At 45.9% G+C, this 17628-nt stretch overlaps 1 protein-coding gene across 2 annotated transcripts in view; it reads left to right on the plus strand.

The window, feature by feature from the left end:
• The first annotated feature begins 5752 nt into the window (after positions 1–5752).
• BRD1 (bromodomain containing 1) overlaps positions 5753–17628 on the plus strand; it is a 74317-nt gene continuing 62441 nt past the window's right edge. For both annotated transcript variants that reach the window (XM_074903246.1, XM_074903247.1), the window contains exons 1-6: positions 5753–5888; positions 8540–8788; positions 9346–9461; positions 10358–10524; positions 11989–12083; positions 12724–13230. The gene's annotated coding sequence lies outside the window, so the exon portion shown is untranslated. The remainder of the gene's footprint in view (positions 5889–8539; positions 8789–9345; positions 9462–10357; positions 10525–11988; positions 12084–12723; positions 13231–17628) is intronic.

Raw genomic sequence — 17628 nt, forward strand, 5'->3', positions numbered from 1 at the left:
TTTTGTACTTGTCTTGGTGCTGCTCCATTTTTTTTATGCTTAGGGATGACTACATCTCATGATGAATGAAACCAAGTCTTCACTACATGCAAGATTTCAAAGGAGCTTGGCGACACCTTTCAAAGCACTACAGGATTCATCTGGCAGCTTGTTATGCATTCTCTTCATGAGCTAAACATACTGCTTACACACTACACCTAGCATGTGTATTAATCGACATGCAATAGCATAGGATCAACACATGATTATCATTCCCCACATATGAGAAAGGAATGATTGCAATTGGGGCATATTAAGTCAGATATTTTGACTTTGCAACAAAACAGACCAAAACAGTCTATCACAGGACATATTTCTGAAGTTTTGCAACTTCAGTCCCACTGACCACGATACAGACATGAGCACCACTGTGTAGAGGCTCCAGCTTTTTTACTGCCCCTGTACACTAAAAAAAATAAAAATAAAAAAAATCAACCAACCAATAAATCTTTTTGCTATTCTAGAAAATCCAGACAGTAAACTTTGACTCCAAATCCGAATGCAGAAAATGCTGGACTCTGCAATGCTTCCTGGTCAGGATGCTGCTTTGTCCTCTTTTCTAAACTTCATATGGATCAAGCATCAACAGGGGTTAAACCAACAAAGCATTCTCCCCACCACTCAGTGTTTAACTGCTCTTACTCAGATTGTGAGATGGTCATTGACATATATGTATATACACACACTTTTTTTTCTTCTCTTTTCCTTGAGAACACCTCTCAGAGGGGAGTCATGACCACTGGCTTACTGTGCATTACAGAATGAATTATATGTAACTTCTTTTACTGACATCTTCACTTAAAAATACTTCCATACTTTCTTAAGCAAGTGAAAACATCTCCAGAGCTGTGTGGCTGGCTAATTTGACTGTTAAGATGAGACACTTCAGCTGTCCCTACTACAGCAAACATTTAAATAATGTATACAAAGAGGAAGGTGTCAGCCAAGGAGACAGAGACCCACCCGAGGCAGGGTGCTCAGCAGGAGCAGTTCAGGAACTGAGACGTGGATTCAGCTCCTCAGGCAAAGTAGGGAAGTGAACCTGGCTCTCCCACATTCCTTGCAAGTGCCAGAGCCATCAGACTACAGGCAAGATAAGAGTACAAATAATGCAGCTTTATCCTCCCCGATGTTTTTAAAAAAACCAAAACCCCACAACCCTTCCATTCTCATTTTCCCATTCTTTCACTTGTTAAAGATGACTATAAAACAGTTTCAAGACAGACCAAGTATTTCACTCAATTCAAATTAATGTTTGGGTTTCTTGATTGTTTATTTTAGTGAGAAGAATAACAAAGAAAAAGTCATTTTAGCTGGATCCGAGCTTTTTTTTTTTTAGAGGTAAACACTCTTTCAGAAAATGGCATACACAATTACAGCCAAAGGTAAGCAGCATAATGATAATTAAATGAACCTATTTGGGGCAAAACTGGTAAAAATTATTTGATCATTGTCATGAGACAGTTTTCCATATGTTCTGTAAAGAACTGCAAAAGAATATTGCTAAAATGTCCCAGCTGTTAAACCAAGACTATTTTCAGCCGTAATTTTCAAGCTATTGACTACTGAAATCCAGAATAGGCTTTTGTTTTAAAAGTACAAAAAATCGGAGCACTCAGTGCAAAAACTGCTCTAACACACGGAGGGAAAAATATATCTGTATGACACTAGTGAATGCAAACTAGCAGACATAACTAAAAAAAAAAAAAATCTAACATGCTTTCAGGCAGCTATAACAGTGGACTAGTAATGCTCTAAACCTTCAAAAAGGGATTGTCTAACCAGCCCTACATGTCATTATAAAGCAGAGGGGAAAGTGTAAGAGGTGATAGATGGAAGGGAGGCAAGTGTGCAGTAATAGCTAAACAGAGCACACAGTTGCAAGTTTAAGTAAAGATTATGGTAATATAATATTTCTTATGTCAACATCTACTGAAAACTAGTCTTATATGTTATAAGAAAGACTAATACTTCACTTTCCAAGATGTTGTTCAACATAAAAAGATTCACAATTTGTTTTGAATTATCACACATGAATGAATATAGGGACCTTAAAAATCAAGCTATTCTTATCACACACACACGAAAAAGAAACAATACTACCATGATTAAACTACTATCATAAACTAGTGGGATACGAAGTTCCCCCATTTCAGTGGAAAAAACTGATAAAAGCTTCAGTTGTTCTTACTTCTTGTTTTGTGTGCTTTAAACTCTAGATTTCACTTGAAAGCAATCTTTAGGCCACAGAAACTCTTCATTTTTTTCACTAACTGGTTGAAACCAAACAATCCTGTAGTTGTGAACTGACAGATATTGATGATGCCAGTAGTAAATGCAAAATAAACAGCCAAAGTTGTACAGAAAACAAATGCACATCTGCCACATGCAAGAGAACATTTTTTTGTGAGGCCTGTCTGAAAGTGTACACTAGAACAGATAGATTAGTAATAGTGACATAAAATAATTTACATAAAGTAGATTGTCTCTATTTAGGGAAAAAACTTCAGTCATGATGATGTGTTAAACACTATGGTCTACAGTGTGCAAAATCCCCAACTAAACTATCTATAATACTGTTTTCTATCTAAACGTAAGCTAATATATGTATATCATCACACCTATTTTCATAAAGCCAATTATTTTAACTGTACATTAAGGTGGCAACCCCATAGCACAATATGCAATATGCTAATTTTGAAGATGATAACTCCTACAAATTAAAAACCAGCCTCAAAAGACAGGATTTACAAAATCCTTCCATAGAGTTTTCACTGTGAATGGTGGTAAAATGCAGCAAGGTGTTGGGAGATACATCATCTGCATTCCTTAACTCAGTCTTTCTGAGCCACAAAAAAAAAGAAAATCTCCAAGAATTCATTGTATTTAGGGTTCCGAAAATTAGAAGAGAACAAATTCCAGTAAAAAGGGAAGGAAAAAAAAGATACAAGCTCAAAGGCCACATAAACCAGCAACTATTCCCTACAACCTAAGAGTTTGCCAGGACTTCTTTCTGTAATACATAGTTCTTAAGAATCTTTGATAGGAGGATATTCTACTCTACATGGATAGACAATTTTAAATAAACGTATGAAATTCAGTTGTCCCCCTGTATTTCCAAAGAACCTGTTATAAGCCTTAGTGATGCATTATGTGTTCTGAAATATATCCCACTCCGCACTAACCACCCGTGACCCCATGTCACCAGCTGTTCTGCAAACACAATTCTTGCTCAGGACATTTGCAGTCTAGGTTTAAAATGGGCCAGAATAGGTGGAAACACCAAACAGAGAGAGAGGCCATAGCAGACAAGGTAACAGAAAGACAGTAAGCATTATTCTAAACTCATCACCTGTCTAGCCTTTCACCGTTGTATACTTTGCCTTTCACATGATCATTGAGGATGCTGTACCTGTCACAATGTTGCTTCATATAGAGTAACAACAGAGTTGCACATTCAAAAGTACAAATGTTTAAAAAAAACTTTGAGAGGCTTAGTTTAGATACTTCGTTTTACTTAATTCTCAATCGATTCTTACATTTGTCTGCTCTGGAGATAGTCTGTGGAATAAATTCCTCAACATTTGTTAAAGTTGGAAGACACTAGTAACACTTTAAGTACCAAAGTAGATAGCCATCCAACCGTATAAAAGCTTTCAGCACCTTGCCTGTTGGTCTTACACCTGGAAGATAGCACCCATTTAAGAGTCCCCAGAAGAATTTCTGCTGCTTTTAATATACAAGGAAGAGATGCAAGTTTGTTTTTTTTTTCTCCACAAAACCAATCTCCATAATAAATAATAACTAGAACACCCTGTCCAGTATTTGTACAAACACAAGCTTCCTAGTAGCAGTGTGGTATCTTGGTCACTGCTGATAAAGTCTTCCAGACTTCACTACCCCACACATGTACTCCATGAACATCCTCTTGAGTGCATGTCTGTGCTTTAAGTGAAACGTTGCACTACTGAAGATAACTTTTAGAAGAAAAGAACTGCACTCACTCTCTTGAAAAGCAACACACACATACGTAGCAAGTCATACAGACAACAACACATAAGGAAAGCCTGAGAATTATGTTTATGTTATGAGGGCTTGAAAGACTTTCTCTGCTTGGCATTATAGGCATAGCATGACAGCTCATGCTAAATTATTGAAATCTCTCAAAGATACCCCTCAGAAACAAGACACGGCTGCTTCTGACACACAAGCATCGGAGAGAAAGGATCCAGGAAAGAGGACTTTTTTCTACACTGCAAAGCCAAACACTACTAAACTTAGCAATCATAATTAGAATCACCATTAATGCAGAAGAGGCCTGTCACCTTTCATTGAGGTAATGTATGTTTCTACACTTTTAGTAGACTGCACGTGCTCAGACAACTTTAAGGGTGACCACCTTCTGAAATCCAGTGAGTATTGTCACACAGCCAGTCCCTACCATGAGCAGCTGTCTCGGTGTATATCTAGAAGTTACAGAACACATTTTTAAGCAAAATTAGCGCATCCCAAGAGGAAAACGGAAGCATCAGTACACACACGAAAGTTAAATTCTGCAGTTTTCCCACATGCACCTCTCCTGAGCGACTCTGCTCAAGAGGGACGGGACTGGGACTTCACCCCGCGCAGGAAGAGATGCGATGTTTACGCCGCGGCCGAAGCCGCCGGCGGGCGCCTGTCCCCCTCGTGTCCCGCGTTCTCGGGGGAAACGCTTTCTAGGATTTCCTGGGCTTTTCGGCCCCGGCGCCCGACTAGCCAGGCTGTGCGGAGGAGCCCGCCCGCCAGTCCCCGCACAGCCCCAGCCCGCACCCTGCGAGGAGCAGCGGGCTCCGTCCCCGGGGCTGCCCAGGCCATCTTCGCTCGGGATGGCAGCGGCCACATGGTCACCGCTCCCTCCGCGGGCCCGGCTCCCGCGGCCTCCCGGCGGCGCGGCCCCGCCAGGTGGGAGCGGGCGCGGAGTCCCGGCGGGTCCCTCCGGCCCGGCCCGCGCCGCGCACAATGCCGGGCGGGCTCGGGGCGCGGCCAGCAGCTCGGCGGGCACCCCCCCCCCCGGGGCGGAGGACGGCAAAGCCTGCCGGGCGGCCCGGGCCAGCGCCGAGCCCCTGGGGACCGGCGACCCCCGCCCGCCAGGCTGGCTGGGCCCCCTCCCGGGGCCTCGCAGACAATGGAGCCAGCACCGCGGGCCTAGTCCCCGGCTTCCTGCGCCGCCCCGCCACCACACGCCCCCTCCCCGGCCTGGCGGCGCTGTCCTGCGGGCGCTCCCAGGCGGGACGGGGCGCCGCCTGGCCCGGGGCGCGGGGTCCCGGCCGCACAGGCACCGGCGTCGCTGAGCCAAAACCCGGCGGCGGTAGAGGGGGGGGGGGAAGGGGGGGGGGGGGGGAGCGGCGGGGGCCGGCGGAGGGCGAGCCGGACCGCCCTACCCGGCCCCCTCCCGGTGCCGGAACGGTGCCACTCACCTCCCCGGGCGGCCGCCGCAGGGGAAGCCAGAGGTCGCCGCCGCCCGGCCGGGCCCGAAAGAGTTAAAAGGAAGGGCCGGGCGGGACCGTCCCATTCATTAGCCGGGCGCTTTGTCTCCGGCCGCCGCCGCCGCCGCGGCGCTGAGCAGGCTGCCCCGGCTCGGCCGCCACGGGGCGCGGTGCGCAGGCGCCGGGCGCGGGGGGCGGTGCCGCCGCCGAGCGGCCGTACGCACGACGCGCGGTATGTCATGCGGGCCGCAAAATGGCTGCCCCCGGGCCGTGACGCTCAGGGGGCGGCGGGGCGGTGGCTCGGCGCCCGGATCCGGATCGGGGCGGTAGCTGCGGCGCGGGGAGCCGGGTGTTCTGCTGCGCCGCCCCCGCGGCGGGGCCGGGGTGAGACGCGAGCCTCCTGCGCACAGGCGCGGCCGCGGCGGCCGCTCGCCTCCGCCCGCTTCGTTTCTGGGGCGGCCGCGGGGAGCGGCGGCCGCTGCCGCGGCTCCGAGGGCGACGGGGACGGGGCGGCGCCGGCCTGGGGCGTCCTGCGGCGCCCCGGCCCCGAGGGACTGGCGGGGCTTCTCTCCGGTCGGCAGCGCCTTCCCCGGCCGGCCGCGGGCGGGCGCCCCGAGCTATCCCGCGGCCGGAGCGGCCGTTCCCGGCCTCGCAGCGGGGGCTGGCGGGCGGCGCAGCGCGGGGCGCTGGTGCCTGGCGGGCGGCGTGCTCGGAGCGGGCTGCCGGCGGGGCCTCGGCTTCAGGAAGGGCCGGCGGTCTGCCCTGGCCGGGAGCCTGAGGAGAGGCCTTCATGGGCATCGCTCTGGAGGCGCACGGGCACGCCGTTATCCCGAACACAGATCAACCTTTCCAGGAATGTAATCTCCATTGTGCATATTTAAGTTTTTTTAAAAAAAACAACGGTGTTGACATATATTTGTGGTCTAATGCACACTGGATTTGGTTTTGGGCTCTGTTTTGCTGTACTTGCAGCCACTGTCTGCCTCAGGAGGGGGCAGTTCAAATGACGCTTCCATCTGTTCTGTGTAGCCATCACGGGGAAGGCAGTCGAGGGATGAAGGATATGTGTTGCGTCAGTTCAGCGAAGCGGTGACCCACTATATTCTTGACATCTTGGAATTCTTGTTAAAGCTCCTCCAGTTTTGGTGTTCAGTTGTAGGTTGACTTCTCCAATTGAGAAGGAGTAGTCAAGGTTGTCAGGACTGAGTGATCCAAGGCTTTTTGGGTGGGGTGGGAGTAAAACAAGGTGCTTTGTTTTTGTTTTGTTGGGGTTTTTTTTTAAATGTATGTCACTTCTGCAGAGAGGTGGGTAAAGATATGATCTGGTAAGACTTTGAACTTTGTTGTCAAATTGCCAGTGGTAGTCATAGATTTCTGCTTCTTTGACTTAAGTGTTGCTGGTCATAATAACGTGCATCTTACCTTTGGGATTGGAAGCAGGAGGAAAACATTATCATCACTGGTTTGGAAACAATAATAAATTTTATATTAAGGTTCAGGGAGCAAAATAGTGCTTAAGCAAGTACTTTCTTTTGATTTGAGTTATTTTCATCAGTTAATTATTTTTTTTTAATTGAACAGATTTAGTGAAAAAGTGTTTTAGTAGATATATGGCAGTTGATCACTTTTTGATTTGAAATAGTGGAGCTCTTCAACATTCTTCTATAGTATTTCTATGTTTGTATTTCTGTAGTGCTGGTGGGGGTCTTCTAAATGCCAGTCAGCATAAAGCAAATGATCTGTTATGGTTCATGCTTCCTTTGGAAATCTCATGTCACTTTTTTTTATTCATACACTACTCAGAATCCCAACAAAATAGCTGTTACGCTGTGTGCTGGCAGTCCTCCTCTGTTCCATGTTATAACTTTTAACTTACAGTGTATTTCTACTGAGACAGTTGGACTGCTACCATAGGTGATTGAGGTCAAGTGACTGAGGCTGAAGTGATTTGAGGTGAAGGTGCTTTTGACTTGCCCAGTTTCCACTGTTACAAAGTGCATTTATATGAATAAAACTACTTAAAAATGAAGATCAGTCTTGGCTGGATCTGCCAACTAGACTCAGTTATAGAGGTGTGAGAGCTTGGTTAAGAAGCCTCTATCATCAGTCTGTTAGCAAGAAATTACGGTGATTATTTAACGTGCAATATTAATAATGAATAGAAAGATAAGCATCTCTTGGAGAACTATAGAATTGTAACCGTTATGTTGAATTTTACTTGGAATTACACAGACTTATCAAACCAAGTAAAGCCTGGTAATAGCAGGATATGTGGCTCTATTAACTTTTGTGGGTTTTTTTTTAACCGCTATGAATTTGAAGATTTTTCCCAATTTGTAGTTGAAAATATAACAGTAAATTAAAGACTGGAAATTCACTTTGTGCTCTCCCACTGCATGTTGCTCTTTCTGTATGCACCTCTCTGTACCTCTTCATTTTTTCATACATACTATTCTGATAACTTCCTTAAGCATTAGTGAAAGTTGAGGTTAATGAAAGTTGATTATTTCTTTAAATTATCTTCTAAATGGTTTGAAAACCAGTGATTCAGTATATAATGTATAGATGTATATCACAGATTGACTGAAATAGCTGGAACTTCTTTCTGTTTTGCAAAGATACACTGGAAACTCAAGAAAGTAGGTCTTAAAAATCTGAGCAAAGCTGGGGCCAGAAAGTCTTTTCACAAATAACCAAGTAATATGAAGAATAAAACAAAGATATCTTAGTGATCTAGTGACAGGCTAAGGAAAGAGTAAGTAACTGCAATTCCTAGAGAAGGCTCCAGACTGCCAGCTTGTGGTGAATGTAGCAGCACCAGTGTAGCAATAGTCTAAAGAAACAGATTCGTCATAAAATGGGCAGCCTGAGGTGCAAGTATGTGAAAGAACGTAAGTCATTTGGCAAACTGGATATTGGGAAAGTCTCTGCAACACATCATGATAGGAAGAAAACAGAACTCTTCAGAAGAGTAATTATTTTTTTTTCTTAATTTCCCCCCATTTATGCCTTTATAAACTTGTTATCTGTTTCAGATACTGCGAATAAACAACTTTGTTTGCATGTTTAACTGAGCCTGTCATGAAGGAAAAACGATCTGATATTAGATGATTATAAAAAGGTAATTTCTCAGTCCAGTCCCTGGAGCAAACTTCAAGTTCTTAGCTCCCCGTTTTGTAGAATGTTGGAAAACTAAGAGAGCCTGCTCCCAAGAAAATTGTTTGGGTTCTCTGGAAAATAGGTGTTACAGGCTCAGAGAAGAAGGAGATGTCACTGCAGTAATTGTAAGTAACCAACTCTCTGTCATTTTCAATACTGACATGCACGTTGAACTCAGAAGGCTCCCAGGAGGCTACAAGAGCCTAAAACCAGTTGGAAACTAAATTAAATTCTTGTATCCCTTCCTACTGTGACAGAATGTAAAATATGCCTTAAATGTAGCTATTTCTCTGCCAATATTATGTTACACGTTATTAGACAATTGTAGATGTTCAGTTGCTGCAGACAGAGCTTTGTGTTCTGTGGTCCCAGAGTCTCCAGTCACTGAGCTGTTTGTGTTAATCTGATTTTTTGTTTCCTTACATCCATTTATTTCTTGGTAGTAAAGATAATAGTGATACTGCAGTGATAAATTGGTGTAGTTCTGTCTTGCTGAATTTGTATACCTTTGGAAACATTAAATGTTATAATGGCATATTGATAATACCAATGTTGCAAGTATTAACTGTTTTGCTACGTTACCTTGTAGCAGAATTGGGCAGTTAATGTATTGATCTCCAGACCTGCTCTGATAAGCTTGTTTTCCTTACTGAATGACTTAAACCTTTGACTTCACCTCTAGCAACTTCTGCATCAGTGATGCATTTCCCATGTGAAATCCTGAAGACAGAAACTATATCAAGAAATAGGAGTTCTTACGTCAAGCACAAAGAATTGGTGCCTTGTGTGTGCACTGAGGTAATATATTTCATAAAATGATCTCTTTTCCTCCTTGTATAGACTCCAGCCTCTTCTAGGACCCTATCTAGACAGTGTCAGCTTAATGATCAAAACCTTAAAATAGAGGTCAGGAGTACTAAATTTGGGTGTCTAATGTAGCATCTAAAGGACACGATTTCTAAGAACACTTAACATAGGAGAGTACTTATATATTTAGCATACATACCCCAGTAACTTCAGCAGGCACTTGGCTCTGCTCATCAGGTGTCAAGATGTCGAGTTGGGTGCTCAGGAAATAAAGAATGAGCAATTACACAGTAGTTGTGAGAAACTTGAAGCAGCATTCGCTGCCAAAACCATGATGCCTTTGTGCTTTTTTATTAATGACCTCATTTGTTACAAACACAGCTGTCTAATCTCTTTATCGTTCTGGATTTATAGCACATCAGAGGTGTACATCAGTGATTTTTGACTTGGGAGTTCAGCATAGGATAGCATGTTCACAGGATTTATTTATATTTAACCTTTATGTGGAGTAAGGATGGTGCTAGAACATGTCTTTTAGAAGTGCTCAGTTTGAAGTTCCTGTTCAAGCATTTTTTGAGCCTATTGAGATTCTGTCTACATTATGAAGCCATAGTGTGTATCAGAACTGATTTATAGATGCGTGAGTTTGGAAGATCTCTTTATTAGCCAGCATCAGGCCCTGGCTGAGGTGGTAGGCATGTCTGAGACAAAGCAAAGAAAACTTGCACAGGGCTCATTACTGTTTGTTAAATGATACATACAAGTTGGTTTTCTCTGAACAGAGGAAGCCATGAGCCATGTCTGATTCTCTTGTTGGCTATTTTTGTAGATGTCATGTATTGAGTCTTGGTTCTGACTTACTTTTTCACTTTATTTTTCCTCACCAGATTTTGATGTCACCTTGCTTTGTAGTCCTTTGCCTTGTAAATGAGGAGATGAGGTTTTAATTCTGAATGAGCCCATCTATTTCGGGATTTCTTCTGCAGTAAATGACTAGGGATTCTAACAGCAAAGCTTCCTCCATTGCATACTGACTTAATCATCTGCAGACCAGGTCTGTCCTCTAAAATGAATGAGGAACTGGTAGTAAAGTAATTATGACTGGATTTGTGATTGAATTTTAACTTAATTATACTAAGGCTGAAGTATTAACTCATTGTAAACATTTGAGATCATTCCTTAGAGATACACATTTGTGAGTGACCTAACTAGGAAGACAACTTCATTCAGAGTTTATACTTCATCACATTACACTTGCAAGTTTTGATACTGACAGCAAGGAATTGAGAATTGAGAAGTCAGTCCAAGGATTTAATAAATAAAATAAACTTTATATATTCTTAAACTTTATTAAGGCAGCAAGTAACTTTTTCTTCCTTGGATGAAGGCTGTGTAGAGGATCCTTTCCAGTGTAGAGGAAAGGATCATGGAGTAGGAGAGGGTTATCAGAGAAAGTAATGGTGTATTTGCAGTAATATTGTTTACATGGGTTATGCTGGCTGAGTTTGTGCTAAAAGAAGTGTCTTCTGAAATTCAAACCTGATGAGGAGAACAACCACAAGGAGAAATTAAAGAAATTAAGGTACTGAAATTGATGTTTGACTTGAGAAATATATTGTGTATCAGATTTGTGTGGAGAGCACTTTGTTTTCCCTTTGCTATGGCTGCCTTTCACAAATTTTTTCAGTTCAGATAGGTGCTCTTTTTTGTTTCATTAACTGTCTATAAATTCTGTCTTTATCTGCTACTGAGGTTTCCTCATCATGTCTTGCAAAAAAAGAAGTCAAAATCCAACATAAATTGTTTAGCCACAGTGTTTTGTAATTCTTTGCTATGCAAGTATATTTTTAGAACTTCTTACATAGCAATTACTGTTTTGCTTTTTGAGTCCTACCCATTACATTTTTGTCTTTGCCTGTAACTTGGCTAGGTTAATTATCCTATGTGAATTGACAGACACTTCATTTCTAAACATGCAGCTTCTTTTATCAGTTAAGCTAATGACTAGGGATGCTGAAGGGGCACTCCCAAACCCTGGATTTACTTTCCTGCTGCCTCCCTTGCGCTGACGGTCATTGTCATCTGATCGTGCAGGGAGGCAATTCTGGGAGCTAAACAGAAAATCGGTGACTTGTTTATGGGAATAGCTTCCCATAAAGAGCTTTGCAGCTGGAGTTATTATGCAGAACATAATAAAGGTGCCAAACTGTAAACTCTAGGAATTGAATAATTAATGCCAAAGTGGCAATGATGGGAGAGAAGGAGCTCTGTCTGCTCTTTTGTAAACAACAGTATCATTACACGTAAGTGCAAATAACTGTGCTTCAGAGGTTTGCGCTTGATAGAAGTCTCCAGTAGTTTTGCTGTTTAGAACACCTACAGGTGAGTAGGTGGGCAAGCTTTGTGCTTTTGCTGCAGAATTTTGTAATTTGGGGATATTTTGTTTTGTTGAAGTGTAGTTTACATATGCTTTCATGTATATCCTAATACTGAAGATTTTTTTTTTTTATCTTTGCAGTGTCGTGTAGGCATGAGCTCAAGCCCCACCTTCCATCATGCAACAGTTATGAGCATGTATGGTAGAGACCATCTTATAACTGCAAAATCCCAAAGGTACTTGATGTTAAAGGATTCAGGATAGATAGTGGAAGGATAAGTAAGGCAGGAAGTAGGTTCCCTTGTCAATTGTGTATCTCAGCACAGTGCTTAACATATCTTTCTATCTGCAGTAGGTGACTGCAAGCAGTAGTTCCCACAAAGGCTTAAATGGAAGTGGGGTAAGGGCCTTTGCATAGCAGCTGTACAGCTTAAAGACCACTCTGTCAAATGATCTTTAAGTATTATCTATAGATAACATTCCACAGGACTGCCTAGCAGATGCAACTCAGAAGTATTTCTTAGCAAGCACACTGATATAGCTTGAGTTCTGGTGGAGCTGTGAAGACAAAAGAGCTCTGTCTTTATCAGTACCGTAAAAGGCCTTAACTCAGCCTCCAGTCTGTTTTAAAACTTGTGTTTCAGTGAAGACCATTTGTTTGGATCAGCGTGAACTGAACTGTTGTGTTTTAAAGGATCTTACCAATTTTATAAATAGAGAGCCATTTTGATTCTGAGGATGAGAAAGATGGTATGTGCAGGAAGTAAGAGTTAGTGAGGCCATAAGAAGCAAAAATCGTTGATTACTTAGCAGTTGGTGAACATGGATGAACACCAGTATTATTTCATCTTTACTCACCTTTTTGTCGTATTACAGCTAAAACTTCAGGATCAGAGGAATGAAGAGGAAAATGCAGATAATTCTTCCTGACCAGAGAACAAGGAAGATACTCAGTAAACATGTAGGGTTAAAAAGGGCCAACACTTTTCTTCCATATTTGAAGCCAAAAGGTTGTTTTCTGTTCTGGAACTGTCATCTAGGACTTCGGACCATATATCCACTCAGTCCGGTATGAAAAAGTCAGCCTTTCTGCCAGTGTATCAGTGATAACTAGGAGATGGATCAGTGATATGTGGATTTGTCTTTAAATACAGCGGTTCACAAAGATCAGTCAGAAGAGGTGGAGAAACATTACAGCCTCACAGACTGAAGATAAACAGTTGTTTTGTCTGTCAGCACACTGCCATAACATGTCTTTTAATAGGGTTTCAGCATCTTTTCCACAGTGCATGCTGTCTGGCTTCAGCGAGGTTTGAGAACAACCAGCCTTGCACAGTCATGCCTGCAAGTACGCTACCAGTGCCATATACCACAACTGATGAGGTAAGTGAGATCAAAAAGCATCCCTTTGCAGAATGAGAGGACCATGATAATGTTGTATCTTATGAGACAGTGTTTTGGAGGGGAATATTAATCATGCATAGATGAGTCTGAAGGTGTAAACTGTATAGGGGGAAGCCAGACTTGAAAACTTTATAGGGGTAGATTGTCTTGAGGCATCACATGACTGAGCGAAGTTAGGCACATTCTTCATGGTGTATTTTTCCTATCACTCACGCACGCATGTTATGGCAGTCCCAAACCTACCTTGAAACGGAAAGATTCTTGCAGGTTCTAAAGGACGTGTGGAGTGGGTTCTGCCTTTTGCTTGTCCCTTCACCATCCAGCTGTTCAGACCAGCAGAGGGATCAGAGTTCTATCCAGGGAAGACCAGCACCACTGCCAATATTTCAGTGCTGCAGCAGAACTGAGTTGATCTTCGTTAATCTGTAAAACAAAGGTGATACCATGTGGGTGATACATTTGAGCAGTATAGAAATGTGTTTCATGAAGCTTGATTCTGCAAGGAAAGAGAAGAGGATACCAAAGCAGATAAATAGCATTTGTGTTTGTTTACATGATCCTTCCTTCTTGAAGTGTTTCTCTTGAGAATTTGATAACTAGTGCAGATGAAAGCTGGTAGGCAGAAGATGCTCCTTCTGTGGAAGTCTTCCCTGCAGGGTGAGTCAGCAGTGGCAACTTGAATAAGAACTTGATGAATCCAAGTAGGGGTGCGTAGATTCTCATGGACTGGGACTGAAGCCCCATGCACACTTTGAGCTAGTGCCAAAAAAGGTGGTGAGGGTCTTGTTGTCATCAAACTGTGGTTCAGAGAGCCAGTTATTTTTTGCTCGAAATTGTACAGTATCCCAGTAGAATTGTTTCCTCCTTGTCCAAAAATAGAAAGAATACTACTTTGAGTCACCAAGTCTCACTTGTGAGATGGAAAAGGCAGAGGAAACAGATGTTTGAGATCATAGAAGAGAGTGCTGAGGACTGGTCAAATGCCCCAGACAATACTACATACTCTGTTGTGTTTTGAAATGATAGGGACTAACATACTAATACTTAACATGGAGGGGTTGAGGATCCTGATCTGGTAGTCTGTCATAATGTCAATGAGAAATGATTTAAAAGTGTAACGCTCCTAATACTGAACTATGTGTTGAGCCTGCCATGATCTCTGTGCTGTTGCTCTGAAGTGCTATATCAAGGAATGACATGCGTTCTGTGCCAGAGCCTGGACAGTCTGTGGTGACAACTCCTTATACCTTCTTACAGAGAGTAATTGAGAGGATACAGAACGCTGATGAACCCTGCCTGCATGCTAGTAATTTGAGGTGGAGACACTTGTCTCCATTATGGGAACCAGGAAATGAAGCTCAGCAGTCATTTGAAATTCTGTAGAGAATCTGAGGAGCAGCGAGGCCTTTCTGCATTAGGCTACCGTGAATCAGAAGCTTTTCATTTCAAATCTGTTAGGAAATCGGGTTCTGGCAGTATAGCATGCTGTCGTGATTGATTCAGGCTGCGCTGTGAGTCCTTGGTCAATAGGTTGTGGGAATCGATGCTGCCGCGGTCTTTTTAATGAAATCATTTTGGAACTGCCACTTCCCATTTTTATCAGGGTGAAGTTTAAGACCTTACACCTTATGGATGGAGTGTTTTTACCAAATGTGCCCTACGCACAGAGCTGGAAGATGAGTCTCAAGAAAAAGCCATGTAAATACAACAGCTTACTAGAGAGAATAAAGCATGAGTTTCAGCTACAAAGAGATGGTTAAATGATGCAAATAGCAACAAGGAGCACTGTATCACTGAAGGGACATCCAGTTATGGAATGCTGTAGTCCACCTGGCAGGAAAAAGAAACTGGAAAAGTGCCAGACTTACTTGCGCATCAGACACGTGAGAATATGGACACCTGCAAGTTCTCTCTGGAAAACTTGTCTCCAGTTAGAAAGCATTTGTACAGCTGCAGGGCAGATACACATGTTGATTATCACTTAAAAGAACTCTTTAAATCATAAGTAAGATTTTATTATTACTAGCTCCTTGACAACATTTATAATTTCTAGTAATTTTTATACATTGTGCACTGATTTTTATGATGTAGTTTACTGCTCCCTCTTTAATTTTTCTATCACAAGCTGAATCCCAGTGCAACAACATTAACTAAATCATCATGTTGTAAAACTGATGGTAGGATCACTTAAGTAATATAATGGGAGAGTAATTCCTCACAGGCGAGTACACAAAGGACCAGATGGTCTCTACAGTTCATACAGGTTTTTTTTTTATATTGGAAATTTAAGTTACTAGGCCTGTCTAATCCTAAAGATCTATCTCTATACTGAGTGTGCTGCAGAAGTGTTAGCTGTTTTAATAGTTTGTTTTGTTAAGAGAGCAGCGCGCTGGTTCCCTGATTTGGGGGGGGGGGGGGGGGGGGGGGGGAAGGAGTTTGAAAGTACTTTGCCTGTTCTACGGGATTTCCTTAGCAAAGTTACTTCAGCTCTCTGGACCTTGATTCACTTTCTACAAGTAGTGACAGGTGTATCTATCTCTGAAGTCCCACTCATAAACTTATGGCAGGACAAACTGCTGTTTGAAGCAAGCAAATACAGTAGTGCTAGAGAAAACGTAAAAATGAATTGCTAAGCTGTTTTGAAGAAAGGTTTACTGGTGGTTACAGATGGGCCAAGACCATCACACATCCTCTTGGCTGTTTGCTTTTTATTTACAACGTGCAGGACTTTTTCTGTACGATCCGCAAAGGCACGTAAGTGTTTGTCGCGGGCTGGGCGAGTTAGAAGTTGTTTTGTAAGTGTGTGGGTGCAGCTGCCTCCCAGAAATGTGTTGCAGTAAAATCCTCCAGATCTCGAATATGGCTGTAATGGCTGTCTAAAAATAATACGTAACAAAGGGTGTCCTTTGCCGGGAGAGCCAGAAATAACTTGCTTTTGCTTCGTCAAAATGTGAGGCTACGATCAGGTAATTCACAAGCAGCAGCCTCACCCGGAGTCCGCGCAGGAGTGAACTTCCGAGCAGGTCTCCTGCGTACGAATCTCAAGCTGAGGCTTCCTCCAAAGAAATAATAAATACGACTCGTCTTGTCGTTTCGAGCCTGGGTTTTGTAACGAGCCGCGGCCCGCCCCGCTCCCCTCCTCCCCCGTGCCGCCCGCCCCGCGCTGGGGCGTTCAGAGCCGCTGGCGGGGGGCGCGGCGGCCTGGCCCTGGGCGGGAGGGCACGGCCGGGCCCGGCGGCGCGTTCCCGCCCTGGCCCCGCCCGCCGCAGCGCCCCGTGCGGGCTGGCGCCGGGCCCCGCGCGGCGCTCCGCGGCGCTCCGCCGGCCGGGCCGGGGCGGGGCCGGGGGCGGGGCGGCGCGCAGGCCCCGCCCGGCGGCGCGGCGGGGCTGGGCGGTGCCTGGCGCCCTCACGTCCCTTCCCCGCCGCCTCCCTCTCCTCCCCCCCGTCGGCGCAGCGCTGTGGTGGAGCCGCATTGTTTGTGCCGAGGGGGGAGGGGAGCTGCTCAGCCCCGGGAGCTGAGCGCCGAGCCCGCAGCCCGACGGCGACCCGCGCCGCGCCTCACGAATGCGCCGCGCCCGGCTGCAGCAGCAGCCCCGCAGTCGCCGCCGGGTCGCCGCCGCGGGCAGCGCGGCCCTCTCAGCGCCCGCTCGCCCGCCCGCGGCTGCCGGACGCGGGGCCAGGCGGCAGCACCGGCGGGACCTCCGCCATTAAACCGGCCGCAGCGTCGGCCGCAGAGGCGGAGCGGGAGGTCTGTCAGCCGCGCTTCGGCGGCTCCCACAGCGTGAGTGAGGCCGGGCGGGCGGCGAGGGCCGGCGGGCGGGGGCGGCTGCGGGGCCGGCAGCGGCGGGTCCCGCCGCGGCGAGACGGGAGACCGGCGGAGCGGGGTGGGGGTGCGGGGGGGAAGGGCAGGGCGGGCTGAGCACGGCGGCGGGGGAGGGCGCGGAGGCGAGAGGCGGCCGGGAGCGAGGCGGGCGGGCGGGGAGGCTGCGCGGGGGGGAGCCGAGCGCGGCTGTCTGGGGGAGGGCGCCGCTCGAGCTGTTTTGTCAGCCGCCATATTTGTGGGCCGAGTATTTTCGCGGAGGGGAGGGAGGTGACTTGGGAAGGGCTGGAGATGATGGGCCTGGGCAGGAACCATCCTCCTGGGGGCCGGGAGGGGGGAATGCCGGGGCCGGGCAGGAACCATCGGCGCAGAGGGGTGTGTGCGCGGCGGAGGCGCCCTGGGCGTGGGCAGGAAGTGTTTGCGCGGGGCCGGCGAGGGCGGCCCGTGGGCGTGGGCAGGCCCAGCGCGGGCGGCGGGGCCGGCCGGGGGCGGCGGCCTGGTCCCGGGGGCGCTGCCGGCGGCCTTGGGCCGGCTCGGCGGGCGGCGGCCCCGGGGAG

This window comes from Athene noctua, chromosome 3 (assembly GCF_965140245.1).
Source record: "Athene noctua chromosome 3, bAthNoc1.hap1.1, whole genome shotgun sequence".
Lineage (NCBI taxonomy): Eukaryota > Metazoa > Chordata > Aves > Strigiformes > Strigidae > Athene > Athene noctua.